Below are 17,446 nucleotides of genomic sequence, written 5' to 3' on the forward strand. Positions count from 1 at the left end.
CCTCCTCTTTCTCTTCTCCCTCCTCTGCCCCCTCCCCCAATTCCAGCCTCCCCAGGTGTCCTTGTGGTATCTGTGTTGTGTGCTCTGGACAATCATGTTCTGCGTAGCAGAGCCAGCCTCCCTGCCAGCCCGTGCCAGAATGAGGGATGCTGTGTGACGAGACAAGTAATAATTAAACTCCTCCAGAAAGGGCTTATACTTCAAGGAAATCATTCATACGGAAAACAAAAAGTGCTCATATACTCCAAAATATTGATAATATCACTTTTTGTGATAGCTAAGAACTAGAAACAAAGCTAATGCCAATCTTTTGGGTGAATGGTTAAGCAAATTGTGGTCCATTAATGTGATGGAATATTATGGTGCTGTAAGAAATGATGTGTATGATGAATACAGAGAACCCTGGAAAGAGCTATATGAACTGATGCAAAGTGGAGTCAGTAGTACCAAGAAAACAGTATGACCAGTAACTACAATAATGCAAATGGAGAACAAGCTCACACTTAAAAATCCAAAGCCAATGTAAGAGAGTTCTAAAGATCCAGCAGGATTTGAATAAAGAGAGATGAGAGGATGCCCTGCCCACACCACCACAGTCCTCCATAGAGGGGCAGCCCACAGGTGTCACACCTGGCACATACTTTGGACTTTCCCAATGTATCCATCAGTTACACTGATTTTTTTTCTCTCTCTCTAAAAACCAAACCAAACACTTTGTCACATAGGATGGCTCTTGGTGAGGCAGAGAGAGTGGGATGCATGGGAAGCTACGGAGATATAAGAAATAGAAAATAACAATAAAAATTATTTTTAAAAAACAATCTTCCAGAAGTTATCATTCGTCCGGCTCTCCTTTTTGCTGATCCTATCTGCACTTCCATCTCCCTGGCCTATGTGCACACATTTTTGTGGGGCCAGGCACGTGGACCTGTGCTGCTTGTCCACTTTCCTTCCTGGCTTCTCTGTATCCATCATACATATCATTTCTTACAGCACAATAATATTCCATTACATTCCTGGACCACAATTTGTTTAGCCATTCCCCAAAAGATAGGCATCAACTTTGCTTCCAATTCTTAGCTATCACAAAAAGTGCTGCTATACATATTTTGGAGTATATGGGAACATTTTTCTTCTTCTTATGGATGGTTTCCTTGAGGTATAAGTCCTTTCTAGGAGAGTGGGTTTTCTGCCAATTCTCTTTCTTTTTTTTTTTTTTTTCAGTTGAATGCAATGGAACTACCTGCAATGGTTTTTGTTTCCAGGATCCATTTGTCCTACTTGGGACCTTCTTCCTTGATGGCACTCCCAGGGCATCTGTCCCACAGCTACTTCTGTTCCAGCCTCATTAAATGAGCCAGCCCACATACTCAACATTGACCTACCAGCAGTTTAGGGAAATGAGGGAGGCATCACATAGGCCGAAAGTCACAGAAACTTTGGCTAGGATCAAGGCTCCTATCCTCTAGCTTTGGCTTCTCTCTCCTCCATATGGCTGACTCACATTAGGTCATGTTAGAGCCCTCATGGACAGGCATGTTAGAGCCCTCATGGGCAGGCATGCTAGAGCCCTCATGGGCAGGCATGTTAGAGCCCTCATGGGCAGGCATGTTAGAGCCCTCATGGGCAGGCATGCCCTCAGGTCTGGACAGAAGAAAAGTCTCAACAGACTTTTTGCTTTTTAAAATACTGATATTCTTGAACCTCAGAGGGAATTCACTCACTTGTTAGCATCTTGGGCTCCTTCCTCACATGCCTCACTTTGGCCAGGGTGACATGGGCTTTGAACACTGACCTCTGGCACTTATATGATTTTCCACTTGTTCCAATTCAGGAGGATGGCAGGACTTTTTAAAAATAAAAGTTCACCTGGACACAGGAGACAGTAAGACTTTTAGGGCTCAGTGCTTTCTTGATTTTTTTTTAAAGACTTGAAGTATTCCTTTTATCTCAGTCTGTCACCTATAGACTTGGGGACTGAGAGCCAGAGGAAGACTCTTGACTCTTACAGAGTAAGCTTGAGGCTGGCCTGGTATTTCGTGGGGGCCCACTCAGAGTTAGATATTCTTTCTCTGCTTCTCTCTCACTCCAAGAAGCCACTGGCATAAGGAAATGGGGAAGGGGATTTGCTGAATGGAAATGCTTGGAAAACACTACCTTCATGGCTCTTTCTCTGTTTGACTTTAACCCTGTGTTACTAGGCTACTTGTGAGCAGTGAGCCTGGGCTTAATAGGCAGAGTTCCCCTGACTTCACTCTGGGGCTTTGCCCGAACAAATTTGAGTTCTCCATGAGGGCACTTATACAATACCCTGGGACTCTACTCTGTGAAGCAGAGATATTGATGGATCAGACAAACCCTAACTTTCTTTAATGTCAGAACAGTCTTTTCTCTATCAAAGGCTGAATTAGTGATGGTTCTCAAGTCAAAAGACCAGCAACCTTGTGGTGTCATGAACTTAGACAAATAGTAAAATATACCATTAATTACATAACAAAAACCAATCTGTCTTTCTGTTGCTTTAGTTTGCAATTAATGACTCCACCCTGAATGAACACTCTAGTCAGAACAAGGAAGATGATTCCCTCAGGCAGGAATTAGGATCTGCTCCTAGAGTCAGATCAAACACTCCGGATGCCCTTGCCTCTCTCCAAGGCTGTATAATCAAACATCTTAAAGTCCTGGAGATTACAGCACTTCAGCACAGACACCCAGGTATCTTTCCAAAATGAAGACTTACCCTAGAAGCGAGAGTTAACGGGGATGGAAACAGTTGACTAACAGAGCCAGTGGCTGCCCAAAGCATCGAGCAATGACCGTGAGTGGAGTGGAGCACAGTAGAATGCCTGTTGAGAAGCATGCCCAGTGCTGGCCAGACTCTGGCCTCCAGGACTCTAGAGCTAAATATGTCAAAATTCAGGCCAGCGCCTGATCCATTTGCAAGTGCCCCGCCCCCCTCTCGCCTGACTTTATCTGCATTCTTCTGTGTGCTTCCCACAGGCACCCAATTGGTAGGACCAAGCAACAAGCCATCTTTTCCAGTACGAATGGTCACACTTTGCCATGTAGGTATGATAAATTAAAGAGCAAAGCTTCTGATCAATAAAGAGAGGTCAGCAAGCAGCTGCCCAGTGAGACCTGGACAATGTTATACGAGCACATTTGGCTAGAAGACAATCTCATTAAGCAGCCAACGTCCAGTGATGAAAACTCATCACCTAAATTGGCAACATCCACCCATAAGCCAACTATTACTAATTAAGTATTGTTGGGGGAGGTATGCAGCTTAGGATATTAGCTCCTGGAGGTCAGGCTTTGTTTCCTCTTTGTATACATGCTACCTCCACCCAGCCTGGCACAGAGTAGGTGTGCAATGAATGTTTGTTGATTGATGGATAAAAAAGCCAAGTTCCCTGCCCTCTGTGAGTTTATAGTAGAGTAGTGGGGAAAGGCATCAATAAAGGAAGCTTCTCAGTGCCTCCAGATACTGCTGGAGAATAGGACAGAAGAAGGACATTAGGGAGAAGGAGGAAGGGGAAATGAAGAAGCGTTTTTATAGTGCTCACTATGTGCCAGGTATGGCACTAAGTGCTTTCTACAAATATTATCTTATGGGATCTCACAATAACCCAGTCATCATCCTTATTTCACAGATGAGGAAAGTGAGGCAAACAGAGGCTAAGTGACTTGCCCAGGGTCACAAAGCTAGCAAATGTCAGAAGCCAGATTCAAAGGACACCTTCCAGGCCCAGCACTCTGTCTACTGGACTGTCTACCTATGTCAGTGCCAATTTCTGTTGTCACCAGTAGGCTCCACTGCTGTTAACAGAGTTGGGGAGAGGCTTGCCCCTTTCCTGATAGGGTGCTTCAGCAGGAGATGTCGACTGTTTGTCATGGATGTAACCGATAGGTGGCTTTTTGTTCAGGGACAGGTATAACCAGATGGCTTCAGGCATCACCTCCAACTCTAAGACTCTGTGACCCTGTTTCTGTAGGGTAATAGCTTGGCATATATAGGGGAACTGCAAGGTGAAGTAATGGAAAACTGCTAATAAGTGTGGGTGGTGTTCCTTGGAGAACCTTTCAGTAGAAATGTCTCAAGTCTATCTGGGGGTGTTTCTGAAAAAGTGCTTGGAGTCCTGGCACTGGATAGATAGAGGGACTTGTGAACAGTGCTTCTCAGTTCCAGTGAGTCTCAGGGGGTGGGTGTGCTGGACTGGACATTCTGGGACGGCCCGATGCCCTTGGTGATCCCAAAGATGCCATGGTCATCACTGTGCTGGTTCTTACCTGGCATGCTGGGGACATTATAAGCCTTTGTGGTACAGGTGATCCCCACCACTGGAGGGGTTGGGACTGGTGCCTTGGTTATCTTCACAGGGTTCTATAACCTGGCCCATGGTGGTGATGGGAAACATAACACATCCAGTGACTGACGAAAAGCAAAAAGGACCGAGGCATATGCAACAGGTATCTAGGGGCACAGTAGAGAGGCTACTAAGCTTGGCAGTCAGAAGACCCGAATTCAAATCTAACCACAGACACTTACTAACTGTATGACTTTGGGGAAGTTCTTTCTCATCCCCAGTGTCCTCATTTGCAAAATGGGGGTAGTATTGGCACCTACCTTGGAGGGACATTGTGAAGATGAAGTCAAATAAGATAATCCAGTGAGATGTTTTGTAGACCTCCAAGCACTGTGTACATGGTAGCTGTTATTATTGTTCCTATTAACTGCAGATGCTGATTTTACTATTTGAGACCATGTGGGCTTGTGGTGACCTCTTCACAAGGTAGGAGCTCATGGAATAGTAGCTATGCATCCAAGGGTGAATATGAGCTAGACTTTGTATAGGAAGATAGGAGAGGGAAAGAGTGCTCTGGGGGACAGAGCAGCATGGACAGAGAGGAATGAGCTCACTAGCTGGTGCAGTGCATAGAAGTCCAGGCCTGGAGTCAGAAGGAGCTCAGTTCAAATCCAGTCTTGGACATTTTCTGGCCTTCAGGCTCAGTTTCCTTATCTGTCAAATAGAGATAATAATAGAACATATATGACAGATGTGGTGGGGAACAACTGAGATTACATATGGACATATGTGCACAGTGCTTTTGAGAACCTTAAACACTACATCCACATGCTAACTTTGTTAATAATAATAGCTAACATTTATGTTGTGCTTACGATGGGCCAGGAACTTTAGAATTATTATCTCATTTATTATTTATCTCAACTACTACTTATTACTATTATTACCTCTGTGGGGTTGAGAGGGTTTTTGTTTTTTGGAATGTTGGACAGAAGGGAGGACAGATAACCTGAAAAGGAAAAACAGGCTACCTGGATCCTGCATTTGACAATGACAGAGTCCCAGGAAGAGAAATGCTCAAAGAAGGGCTGTGGTTTTCTACATAAGACTGCAAAGACATAATTTTCTTTGCATAAACATGATCTGAAGATTACATTTTCTGGACTTGGGGTGGTAAACACCTAGGAAATTTAGATATGCATAAAATGTCAAGCCTACCTGAGAGATGAATTGAGTGGAAGCAAGGGTCTCATGGGCAAACTGCCCACCTGGGCGTTCTCAAGGCTTTTTCTGTGTTCTTTTTGGTGTCTGTTTCATTAGTTTTCCTGTTGGATCTTGGTTAAGCTCCCAAGTCAAGGACATGGAAGGTGCTCCTTTCCTAGTTTCCAGCATGCCTGGGATAGGGGCAATCAAAGAATGCTGCTTGTGAGGCCTCTTTGTCTGGTTTACCCAGGGCTGCTTGAGAAAGACGTAGGTGATACATCGATATGGCAAAGTTTTCATTCAGTCTAAGAAATTCATGTTTTCCAGCCTGCCTACTTTCTTCTTTCATATTTCAAGTTGAAAGCAATTTCTAAGAGATACTTATAGAGGAAGTTCTAATTTTCATGAATAGTGGGAGCTCAGTCTGCCAGAACAGCAATTTGGCATGCTTCAGCAAGTACTCGGCTTCCTCAGTCCATTTTGGATTTAGATGAAACAGCACCGGCTTCTTGAACTGTCCTATTGAAAGAAAACTGAAAACAGTCTTGGGCTGGAGGGACTGTCAGATGGAATGCAATTCCATAAGATCTCCTTGGGTTCTGGGGTCCTTGAGAACTGCTAGCTTTAATTGTTGCCCACTTGGTCTCCCACCTTTCTCTCCAGCAGGACAAATACCTGGAATCACCATTATCAGTTCTCCCATTGACCTCTGTGCACTCATGCTTTCTAGGCACACGACCAGACTAGCAACCCAAGTCTATAAGTTGGACATTGAAGCAGGAACTGTCCTTGGTACTAGAATGGAAAGATAAGGATGAAAAAACCATTGCTGCCAGAGTTTAGATTCTGTTGTGCCTAGATAGGCACAAATCAGTGTGAGACAGCCTAGTTAGGAGGTGAGAGAACCCATTCAGGATGTGAGAGAAGCCAGTTAAGAGATGAGAGAGCCTAGTTAAGAAGTGAGATAATCTGATTAGGAGATGAGGGAGTCCAGTCAGGAAGTGAGAAAACCCAGTTAGGAGGTGAGAGAGCTTAATCAGGAGCCTGGTACAACAGCTCAGATGAGAAGTCATGAGACTGAAGAGCAGTGACCTGAGTGGTGGGAAGGAGTCAGAGATGAGAGATGGCATAAAAACGACACTGATGAGGTTTGGCAGCTGATTGGATTTGGGGAAGATAAGGAAGAAGGAAGAATCAAACATGACTTAGAAGGTTTGAAGCCGAGGGACTGACTAGTGACTAGTCTGTTGCTGTCTCTTCCCATACTTCTCCTAAAGGAGCCAGAGCAGCCTTGCCTTGTGCACCTGCCAGAGAGGACCAGGGCCCACACTCACCACTGGGATTTACTCCAGCCAGAGAAGAATTAAATTCTGTCAAGAAGGTTCTAGACTGAGCAAGAGAGACAGGGAGATCAGCTCCCAAAGCACATTGGTGCTGGTTCCTGGGGAATAAATTGGTTCAAGATTCTCTGATGTTTTTCATGATATTTTCTTTTGCTTGTTTGACTGGGCCAAACAGTGGGTTCACAGCTCATCCCTCCTTCCTTCTAATGAGTAGCATATCTATATCTATACTTATATCTGTATCTATGTCATCTATATCTATATATACATATTTCCCTGAAAACAATTTCTTGAGTGGATTTTTGAATCCTAGCCACACCTACTAACCTGTGGTAGGTGGCCTGCCTGATAACTTTCTTTGCTTCTTAGAGCATCTTTCCCTAATACTACATGGCATCTGATTCGATTAAAATACTTATTAATAAATTATTATTAAATAGCTACTACGTGCCAGGTCCTATGCTAAAGGCTGGGAATACAAAAAGGCAAAAGACAGCCCCTACCCCCAAGAAGCTTACACTCTAGTGAGCAGTGTGACTCGTGAGTGCAAGTTCACTAACTTTCCTGGCTCCAGCAATTGATCCGTGCAATAGGACATGGCCCTCTGGTGATGCCTTTTCCTTCCAGAGAAGCACACCTTCTTTTCCAAGAGTCTGTTGGAGAATTTCTTTCGGAGTGAGCTCTAGGACAGTAATCTTGCTCAGCTTCTTCCTTGATTCCACCTGCTTAAGAAAGTCTGATGCATTCCAACTCCCCTGCTGTCACTTCCTTCCAGGCCCTGGGTTCTAAGGTCTGGCTGAATGAATAAGAAAATGCTTATTAAACACTTTCTAAGTGCCAGTTTTGGAATATGGATACAGAAAACAAGGCAGCCCCCCACTGCCCTCAAGGGCTTTATGTTCTAATGGGGAACGAAAACAGAAAGGGGATCTAGGAAGGAGTTTTAGCAGAAGGAGAGGGTACCCACGAGAGATCGAGTCTGCTGGCGAGGGGCTAGGGAGGCAGCCTGGAGAGGAGAGAGCATGAAATGATGATGATCTGGAGATGAAAACAAACAAACAAACAAGCAAGCTAGTCCCTGCCCTCCGGCAGCATGAAGGCAAACAGGAAAGGGATTGCTATGGGTGGTATGGCCCAGAAGTATAATGTTGGGCCTGGGGATGGGAATGGCAAGGGGACACTCAGCAATCAGAGTCCAGGGGCCCTAGGGTTTCAGAGCTTCAGATTCTTCTGGAGGGAGAGACAGGAGAGCAGGTGGCCTGGCACACGACCAGGGGATGGGTGGGGAGTGACCTGATGCCTTTCTCTAAGAAGACTCTTCGGGCAGTTTATTGGTGCATTTATATATGTGCTCAGCCTTTTCTTTTCATGCTAAGTCTCCATCTCCTCCTTCCATTCCTCATATGACATGAATTGGAATCCCCTCACCCTTCTGCCTGTCCTCCACTGAATGTGGTGCAGCTTGTCAATGTTTCTTTTGGAATGTAGTGACCAGAAGTGAGCGATGCTATTTAACTTAGCAATTACCAAGCAGTATTTGAAATGTAAAAAAGCAGGGTCTTGATGAAGTAGACCGAAGCAGATAAAATTGGACAGGGAGAGGTAGTGGAAGAGGTCAAGAGAAGTCAAACCCATTGCAAAAAAAGGGAAAAGGACCTATTTGTACAAAAATATTTACAGCAGCTCTTTTTTTTGTGGTGGCTAAGACTTGGAAATCAAAGGGATGTCCATCAATTGAGGAATTGATAAAATTTATTGATAAATAAATGGATAAATTAAGGAATTGATAAATAAATAAGCTGTGGTATGTGATTGCAATGGAATATTATTGTGCTATAAGAAATGAGGAGCAGGATGGTTTCAGAAAAACCTGGAAAGACTTCCATGAACTGATGCAGATTGAAGTGAGCAAAACCACGAAAGTGTTGTACACAGTAACAGCAGTATTGTATGATGAAAAGCTGGAATGACTCAGCTGTTCTCAGCAATACAACAATCCAAAACAATCCCAAATGACTAATAATGAAGCATGCTACCTGTCTCCAGAGGAAGAACTGATATTGATGGAATACAGACTTTCTTTCACTTTTTCTTCTGTTTGAATCTTCTTGTACAAAATGACTAATGTGGAAATGCTTTACATAACTGCAAAAAACAATTCAAATCCCTAGAGGGAGAGGAAAGGGAGGTCAAACCCAGAGAGCCTTGCACTGGGGACTCTAGGCAACTTTTGAATAAACATCCTGGGAAGGCTGAACGCCTTGAAGGGAGTTTAGCACAAAGACAAGAGAACTGGCCTTTGTATTGATGTGGTTTCAGCTTTGGTAGTTTTTTTTTGCTGTTGTTGTTAGTTTTTTTTTTTTTTTGGTTTTGCTTTTTGGAGTGAGGAAGGCAGGGCAATTGGGGTTAGATGACTTGCCCAAGGTCACACGGCTAGTATGTGAAGTATCTGAGGCCGAATTTGAACTCAGGTCCTCCTGCCTCCAGGGCGTGTGCTCTATTCATTTTGCCACCTAGCTGCCCCAAGCTTTGATATTTGTTGCAGAGTACCTGTCTCTCCAAAACACGGGCTTGTTTGGCAAAATTGTCATGTCAATCAACAATATCTCTTGAGTGGCTAAGGTACTCCTACCAGGGACATCCTGGGGGATGGAGATACAAGGTCCTTCCTCTCCAGGTGCTTCCAACCTGCTGGGAGATATATCATATTCACAGAAAAGTAAGTGTAGGATATGAACCAAAATAGGTATTTGATTGAGCATTTTTTCTGTGATATTCGTCAGGAGTACTGGCCTGTAGGTTTTTTTTTTTTCATTTTGCTTTATCTTTACACTGGTCTTTACCTTCATTGGTTTCCCTTCAATATTTTCTTTATAATCTACCCTCTGAAACTGAAAATTGTTTTAACAACATCATCTTCCCTCTTAACAACTCCTCCTTTTTTTCTCCCTGTCCCTAACTCTTTCTCTGATGAGTTTGATGCATTTCTATACAAAGCTCTGTATGTGTGAACGTATGTAGGTTTTTTGTTCCATCTTCCCTTATACAGTTCAGATACTCTCTTCATGCTTATATACTTTTTTTCTTACAAACAGAAATGACTTGCAATAATGAATTCTATACCTTGTTTCCCATTTATTCTCTAGTGTATTTCTTCCCTCTCTTAAGATCATCAAAATAGAATAAAGCTACACCAAACATTCTGTTTGTTTGGACTCCCTTCATGACCCTTGAAGGTATTAGGATCTGGAAGGGACATTTGCTTCATTTCCCCCTATTAGAATGAAAGTAATTCATCATAGTTTAGTCCCTCCTAACTGCTCAGATGTATATGCCTTTCCAGGTTTCTCTTGACTTCTGTGTTCACATTTCAGTGTTTCTATTCTGCTCTGGTTTTCCCATAAGGAATGCTTGAGCATTTTCTATTTGATTAAAGTTCAATTATCTCACCTGTAGGAGCGCATTCACTTTTTTAAAATAATTTTTTTAAATTAGAAAAACCACTCTGTTTTTCACTTCGCCCTCCCTATAATTGATAAATAAATAAAAACAAAATTTTTGTCACAGGCATGTGTATAGTCAACCATAAGAAATTTCTGCACTAGATTTGTCCCCAAATTCTACCCTGTGAATCCTTCATTCCCTACCAGGAGGTGGGGGGTATGTTTCATCATTGGTCCTTTGGAATTGTGACTGGTCATTGCACTGATCAGAGTCTCCAAATCTTTAAACATTGTTTGGCTTTTACAATATGCTGTTATTGTGTAAATTGTTCTGATTCTGTTCACTTCACTCTCCATCAGCTCATATAAGTCTTCCCAGGCTTCTCAGAAACTATCTCCATCATTTCTCACAGCACAATGGTGAGTACTCTGCCTCATTCCTGTATTTCTGCTGCCTCAAAATGAACTATAAATATTTTTATATATTTTTATTAGAGTTCATTTAGCTTAAGACTAATCCCGACTCTTTAATTCTTTTATTTCCCTCTTCTCTTCCCCTCTTATTTCCCTGTTTAGTGAAATGCATTTCTGTACCCAGCTGTGTGTGTGGATTCTTCCTTTCTTTGACTTTGAGAGTGAAGTTCAAGTGTCAGCTTCTCCCCCTATCCCTTCCCATTTGTGTGTATAGACTTACACTTATACACCCTGATTATGTGAGATAACGTCTTTCTCTTTTTTTAAAGGCTATTTTCAGTTCTGAATTCTTCCCCTCCCCTAGCCATTGAGAAGACAAGAAATATGATAACCTTTATACAGATCGTGTCATACAAAACATATTTCCTATATGAAATAATTTCCCCTGACCTTTTCCTTCCTCCTCCAGTGTTTTCCTCTTCTCCTCCCTTCCCATTCTTCTTTTAAGATCTTTAAGAATAAAAAAGCCACTCAGTCTATTAGACTCCCTTCAGGACTCCCAATGATGATAGGGTTCAGAAAGGACACAATGTCACCCTCCCATATTAGATTGTAAATACATTCTCCTTATTTCATTCCTTAGGGTTGTATGTTTATGTTTACCTTTTTTATTTCCTTTGTCTCCTGTGTTTGAACTTTACATTTTCTATGCAGTTTGAATTTTTTCATCAGGAATACTTGAAATCTCCATTTAATTAAAAGTCCAGGGGAAGGGGATTGTTGGTTTTTTGCCCTATGGGATTATGCTCAGTTTTGCTGATTAAGTTATTCTTGGTTGGAAGCCTATGCACTTTGCTTTCAGGAAGATCACATTGTAAATTCTATACATCTTCATTTAACTGATCATTGTGGTGGCTGATAAATCAGCTGTGATCCTGAATCTGTCTCCTAAATATTTGAATTCTCTCTGGCTGCTTGCACTATTTTTTTTTCCTCTGGGATCTGGGTTTTGACTATAATGCTCCTGGCAGTCTTTATTTCAAAGGTTTTTTCAGGAGGTGGATTCATTCCATCATACTTTGCTCTCTGGTTATAAGAGATCTTGTCAGTTTTTAAAATGATTTCTTGAAATATCATGTTTAGACTCTTTTTTTGAGAGGTGTTTATAGTTTTTGGTCAGTACTGTTCTTAAATTTTATTTTCTCTGTTTTCCAGGTAGTCATCTTTCTGCTAAGAGATAATATACATTTGCGTCTATTTTTCAGTATTTTGTGTTTGTTTTAATATTTTTGTTTTTCTCACAGAATCATTAGACTTTTTGTTCCATCCCAATTTTTAGGGAGTTCCTTGCTTGGGCAAGGTTTTGTGCCCCCTTTTGCCAAACTGCTAATTCTCCTTCCAATTCTTTCTTCTACAGCTTTCATTTCTTTTCCATTTCCCCCACTAGCACTGTCATCCCATTTATTAGGATTTTTAAAACTTAAAAAGAATCTTGCCTCATCTTTTCCAGGAATCCAAATTGACTTTTTGCCAAAGCTGTGCTGTTTGAGGCTTTGTTTGTATGTTCTCTGGAGTCATTCTCTTCTTCTGGGTTTGTCTTGAGCTGCTTTTTTAGTGGGATTTGTTTTGTTTGCTTGTCCACTCTTCCATTCTGACTTTGGACTTGATTTTAGGATCAAGTTCCATAGCACTTCTGGAAGGAATGTTTGGCCTGATGCTGCTACTGCTTTTTGATGGCATTGAGTGTTGTTATCCCAAGATCTCAGGAACAGACTGGGGACCTGCAAATTTTAGTGGTTTCCAAGTTGTCTGATCCAGGGCAAAATCTGATTTTTGCTTGATTGATCTGAGCTCCGAAAGCGTCTGTCCAACTTTTGGGGTATGAACAAGGCCTGCCTTATTTGTAATTTCAGTAAACTGCTGTCAGATGCAACCACTACCAGCCACCTGGGAAGTTCTGCTGATTCGGGATGTCAGAACTGTAGGCTTCCCTTTGGTCTAGAATTCCTGCCCTGGTTATTCTTTTGAAGGGTTCAGACTGGCCTTGAAGCTGGAACTGAGAACCTAGTCTACTTCTGGGGTCTGGGACACACACCTGCTACATGCTTTTTCACTTTCTCCATACACATACAACCTAGGGCTTCCCCTCCTGGAATGTCCCCCATGGATGCTAGCTCCTTCCTCAGTGTGCCGTGGATCTGCAATCCAGGCCTGGGCAGGAAGAAGAAGGCGCTTGCTGGCAACTGCGTTTGTATCCTTCACACAACCTGTTTCGAGGACTTTTGTTTGAGGAGAAGGGAGTTTTGCTCTACTTCGCTCTGCTACGTTGTTGTCTTGGCTCCACCTCAATTATTCTCAGTCTTTCACAACAAACCATGCTTGACTATAAACCTTTATCTTTTGCCTTTTGTAATATCATGTTCCCAGATTTTCTCCTCCTCAAAGTAATAGCTGCCAAATCTTCTGTCATCTTGATTGTGGTTCCTTGGTATTTTAAATCTTCCTGGTTACTTGCAGCAGATCTTCTTTGACCTGGAAGCTTGAATTTTAGTCATAGTGTTTCTGGGGGCTTTCACTTTAGGGCTTATTTTAGGAGGTAACTGGGAATTATTTCTATTTTTACTTTGTCCTTTGATCCTAATAGACCTCAGCACTTTTCCTTGTAATTTTTCTAAAATAACATAGCCAGGTGTTTTTTTTTTCATGGTTTTCAAGGAGTCCAATGATGTTTAGACCATCCATCTTTGACTAGTTTTCTAGGCAATGCATTTCCTGCTATTTTTCAATTATTTGTTATTGCTTTAGTATTTGTTGTCATTTCCTGGATTCATTGAGTTCTCAAATTTGCCCTGTTCTAATGTTGAAAGAGTCTATTACTTGGCTGGATTTTCATCTTCCATTGTGTTTATTTCCCCTTCCAATTCTTTCCTCCAGAGCTTTGATGTTTCACTTATCACCTCACCCTTTCTCTTGCTTTATTTCTTTCATGTGCTCTTGTCATCCTTGTGGACGAACCATTTTCATCAGAGTTTCTGCTTATATTTGCTTTCTAGGTATTCTCTTATTCTGAGTTTGGCTATTGGTCATCTCTTGAGTCATAATAGCTCCTCAGAGCAATCAGTGTCTTTTTCTCATGTACTCATATGTCCAACCTCAGGCTCTGATTTAAAATTTTGTACCAAGGCCAGACTTTGCTCTCCTCTGCACATTTGGATGGAATGGTGGGGTTCTATTTAGGCTTAGCTTTCATTTCTTGGCCTTTTGCTTCTGACTTCCACATCCCTTGGTGGGTCTGGGCTCAGAGTGATCACAGGTTCCCAGCCTTTGGGTCATCTGAGATTAATAAAGTATGGTCTTCTAGGTATTCTGGAGCATCTTAGGCCAAATGACTATGGCCTTCAAGCCCCTCTGGAATCTCAGTTAGAGCACAGTCAGCCCTGGTTGCTGCCAGTAGTCAGAATGCTTAGGTTTCCTGAATACCATGGATCTTTCCATGGACACTCAAGAATTCCAGTCCCTAGGAGGAGAATGCCACAGACTTCACATATCCCTGGAGTATCTTTGCTCTGAGTGCTGCCCACCTCCAGTCTCTTCTTTAGAACACTGAGGTCAGAGGACTGCTGACTCTCATTCCCTCATCCATGGTCAGAAATTAAGAGTGCTGAGGGTTCTTGATGCTCTTCAAATTTCCTTGGCTGCATATTCAGGGTTTCCTGGCCCTTAGTACTAGAGCCCTCCATCCTTTGAGGAGGGATTCTTCATGTCTATCGTGTCCTGGTCCCTTTTGGTGGCAGCCTATTGAAACTTATGGACCCCTTCTCTGAATCATGCTGTTAAAAGCATAAAATAAAGACACGGGCTTACAAAGGAAACCCACCATATTGAAATAAAAATGTAATTCCTCCCCACCCAAGTTTATGGGCCATTTGGAATGCATCCAAGGGCTCACTGATCTCTGGATGCTAGGTTAAGAATTGCCACTGTGAACAGTGCTAGCTAACTTCCAGCTTCTTTATCTGCTCTCATTGGCTCTCCAGGAGGAAGGATTCTCCTGGCTTCTTGCTGTCTTTTAAAGGACCTGATTATTGGACAGCTGATCTAGTTTACTTTTTCTATCTTGGCAGGAGTTTGTATTGGAGAGATGGGCTCCCCTACGACCTTTCATGCTGCTAGCCTAACTGGAAACCCCTTCCACCAAAGCTTCCTGAGCATTGGCATCTTCAGACCTGTGCTTTAAGATCATTCATTCAGGAGATTGTGGGGGGCAGCCTGGAAAAAGAAGAGGCTAGATGAGGGAAGCTATTGAAACAGTGCAAGCAGAAGGCTGGGTCTAGGGTGGTTGTGGTATGAGTAAAGAAAGGGAATGAATGTGAGGGATGGTGAGAACAGAAAACTGATAAGAATGGCCACGAGCTGGACATGGCCCGAGCCCTGGTGGTCTTTTCTCAGCACTCCTTCACCTATCTGCTTCTCCGGACACTGCTGACCACCCGATGGTCCTGCGTATCTTTCTCTCTGGGTTTTTATGACACTACTCTTTCCTGCTTCTTTTCCTACCTGTCTGACCACTCCCTGTCAGTCTCCATAGCCGGCTCATCATTCACATCATGCCCCTAATTATGAGTGTTCACCGAGGCTCTGTGCTAGGTTTTTTCTCTTCTCTTTTTACACTCTTCCTCTTGGCAACTTCATCAGTTTCTATGGGTTTAATGATCATCTCTATCAGACTCATACATATGTGTATGTATATATACATGTATGAGTGCATGTGTCTACCCTCAGTCTCTCCTCTGAGCTTCAGTCCTACATTAACAATTGCTTATGAGCTATTTCAAACTAAGTGTCTTGGGAACATATAGAGCTTCAAATGTCCACAACTGAATTCATTATCTTTCCTCCCAAACTCTCCCTTCTTCCCAGCATTCTTCTTCCTGCCAAGGGCATTGCCAGCCTTCCTATCACTCAGGCCTGAAACCTAGATGTCACCCTCAATTCCTCACTCACATTCAAATCTACTGTCAAGTCTCATCATTTTTACTTCCATAATATTATTGTTTATTTCTTCTTTTCTGTTCCATGAGCCTGAACCCCTGAAGGTCATCATCATCTCTTACTTAGACTATTGCAAAAGCCTTCTAATTCTTCTTCCTGCTTCAGGCATCTTCCCATTCTGGTCTGTCCTCTGCTCAGCTGTGAAAGTGATCTTCCTAAAGTGTAGGTTTGCCCATGTTCCTGTCCACCTCACCACATCTAACCAACTCCTGTAGAGAATCCTGTTTGACTTTCGATGTCCTTCCTACCTTTTAGGTCTTTGTAGGTTCCACTACCCTGCATATGCTCTGCCATCCATCCATACTGCCTTGCTGATTTGTGCTCACTATTCCCCATGTTTGGAACATTCTCCCTGCTCACCTGTATCTCTTAGAATCCCTGGCTTAATTCAACACTGAGCTCAAATTTTGTATTCTTCAGGGGTCTTTCTAGGTTTGCTTCCCCCAGCTGCTTATGCCTTTCTTCTAAGATGGCCTTCCACTGACTATATAGTTTGCATGGATGTAGTTATTTGCATGTGGGCTCTCCCAGAATTTTAGCCTTTTCAGAGCACAGTGTTTTTATGTGTGTTTTTTTGTCTCTGTAGCACTTAGCATAGTGCCTACATATAGTAGGTGCTTCATAAATGCTTGCTGTTTGATTTACTGACAAGCCCCACCCCCCATATATGAACTTGGAGTCTTACATGAACTTGTACAACACTGTGCCTTATGAACACATTCACACAAATGAACACCTGGTACCTTAGAAGGAAATAACATATGTGTTCACACAATGCATGTTATTACACACACTCTTATCATCCTCTTTTCTAGATTGGACTTGAATTTTGAAATGCGTGACTTAATTCTGCAATGAAATCAAGTAAAGCCTAAAAAAGTCTTCTTGGACACTTCTGGGACCCATGATTTCATCAGTGTGTGCCCCCCCCCCACTGGTCCCAACTATTCTTCCTTGGGGTAGACGGTCTTGGAGAGTTGCTATATTTTCAGAAGACATTCCCCTGTGACCAAGGTGGTAATGAACCCCCATCTGATCTGGAATAACCTCAACACTTGCCATGCCTATTTCCCTGAACAAGAATTTAATAAAGACCTGGCAAATACGAGCATGTCAATAACATTTCTGATGTAATGAGTCCTCTCTTGAGAAGTCATTTAGGCCTATCTTTAGAGGTACATTAGAGGGAAAGTATAGAGAGGGGGAATCTCCCTTAGGAATTTTAAAAAGAAACGTGGGTTAATGGGCCTCTTTCCAGTCATTTTCTGATGATGATTATAGCACAGGCCTGTCAAAAGTTTGGATTGTGGTGAATATTTATAACAAAAGCACATCAAGTCTCCACTTCCCCATGTCGGGGGAACTTCAGGACCAAGGAGAACTCCTTTCCCGGACTTTAGTGCTTGGATGCACCGGAGGCTCAGAGTCACAGTGCAAGATGGTACCTAGGGACAAATGCCCTTCCACTTTGGGGGCATCGTACTCTTCAGTCTCTGCTTCTGGCGAGCCAACAATATGTTTTAAAGTGTGTGCTTGCTGATCGTATTTGACCAGCGACATCAGGGCCCATGCTTACGCCCTCCAGATTCTCCATGTCAGGCCCCTCTTGTTAACGAGTCACCAGGACTTCTCTTGAGAGAAGCATACATTTTTGACATATGGTGCAAGCTATGCACAGAGCTCT

The sequence above is a fragment of the Petaurus breviceps genome, unplaced genomic scaffold, assembly GCF_028583685.1.
Source record: "Petaurus breviceps papuanus isolate PSGF00001 unplaced genomic scaffold, PetGlider_PUasm1.0 218, whole genome shotgun sequence".
In the NCBI taxonomy this organism is placed as follows: domain Eukaryota; kingdom Metazoa; phylum Chordata; class Mammalia; order Diprotodontia; family Petauridae; genus Petaurus; species Petaurus breviceps.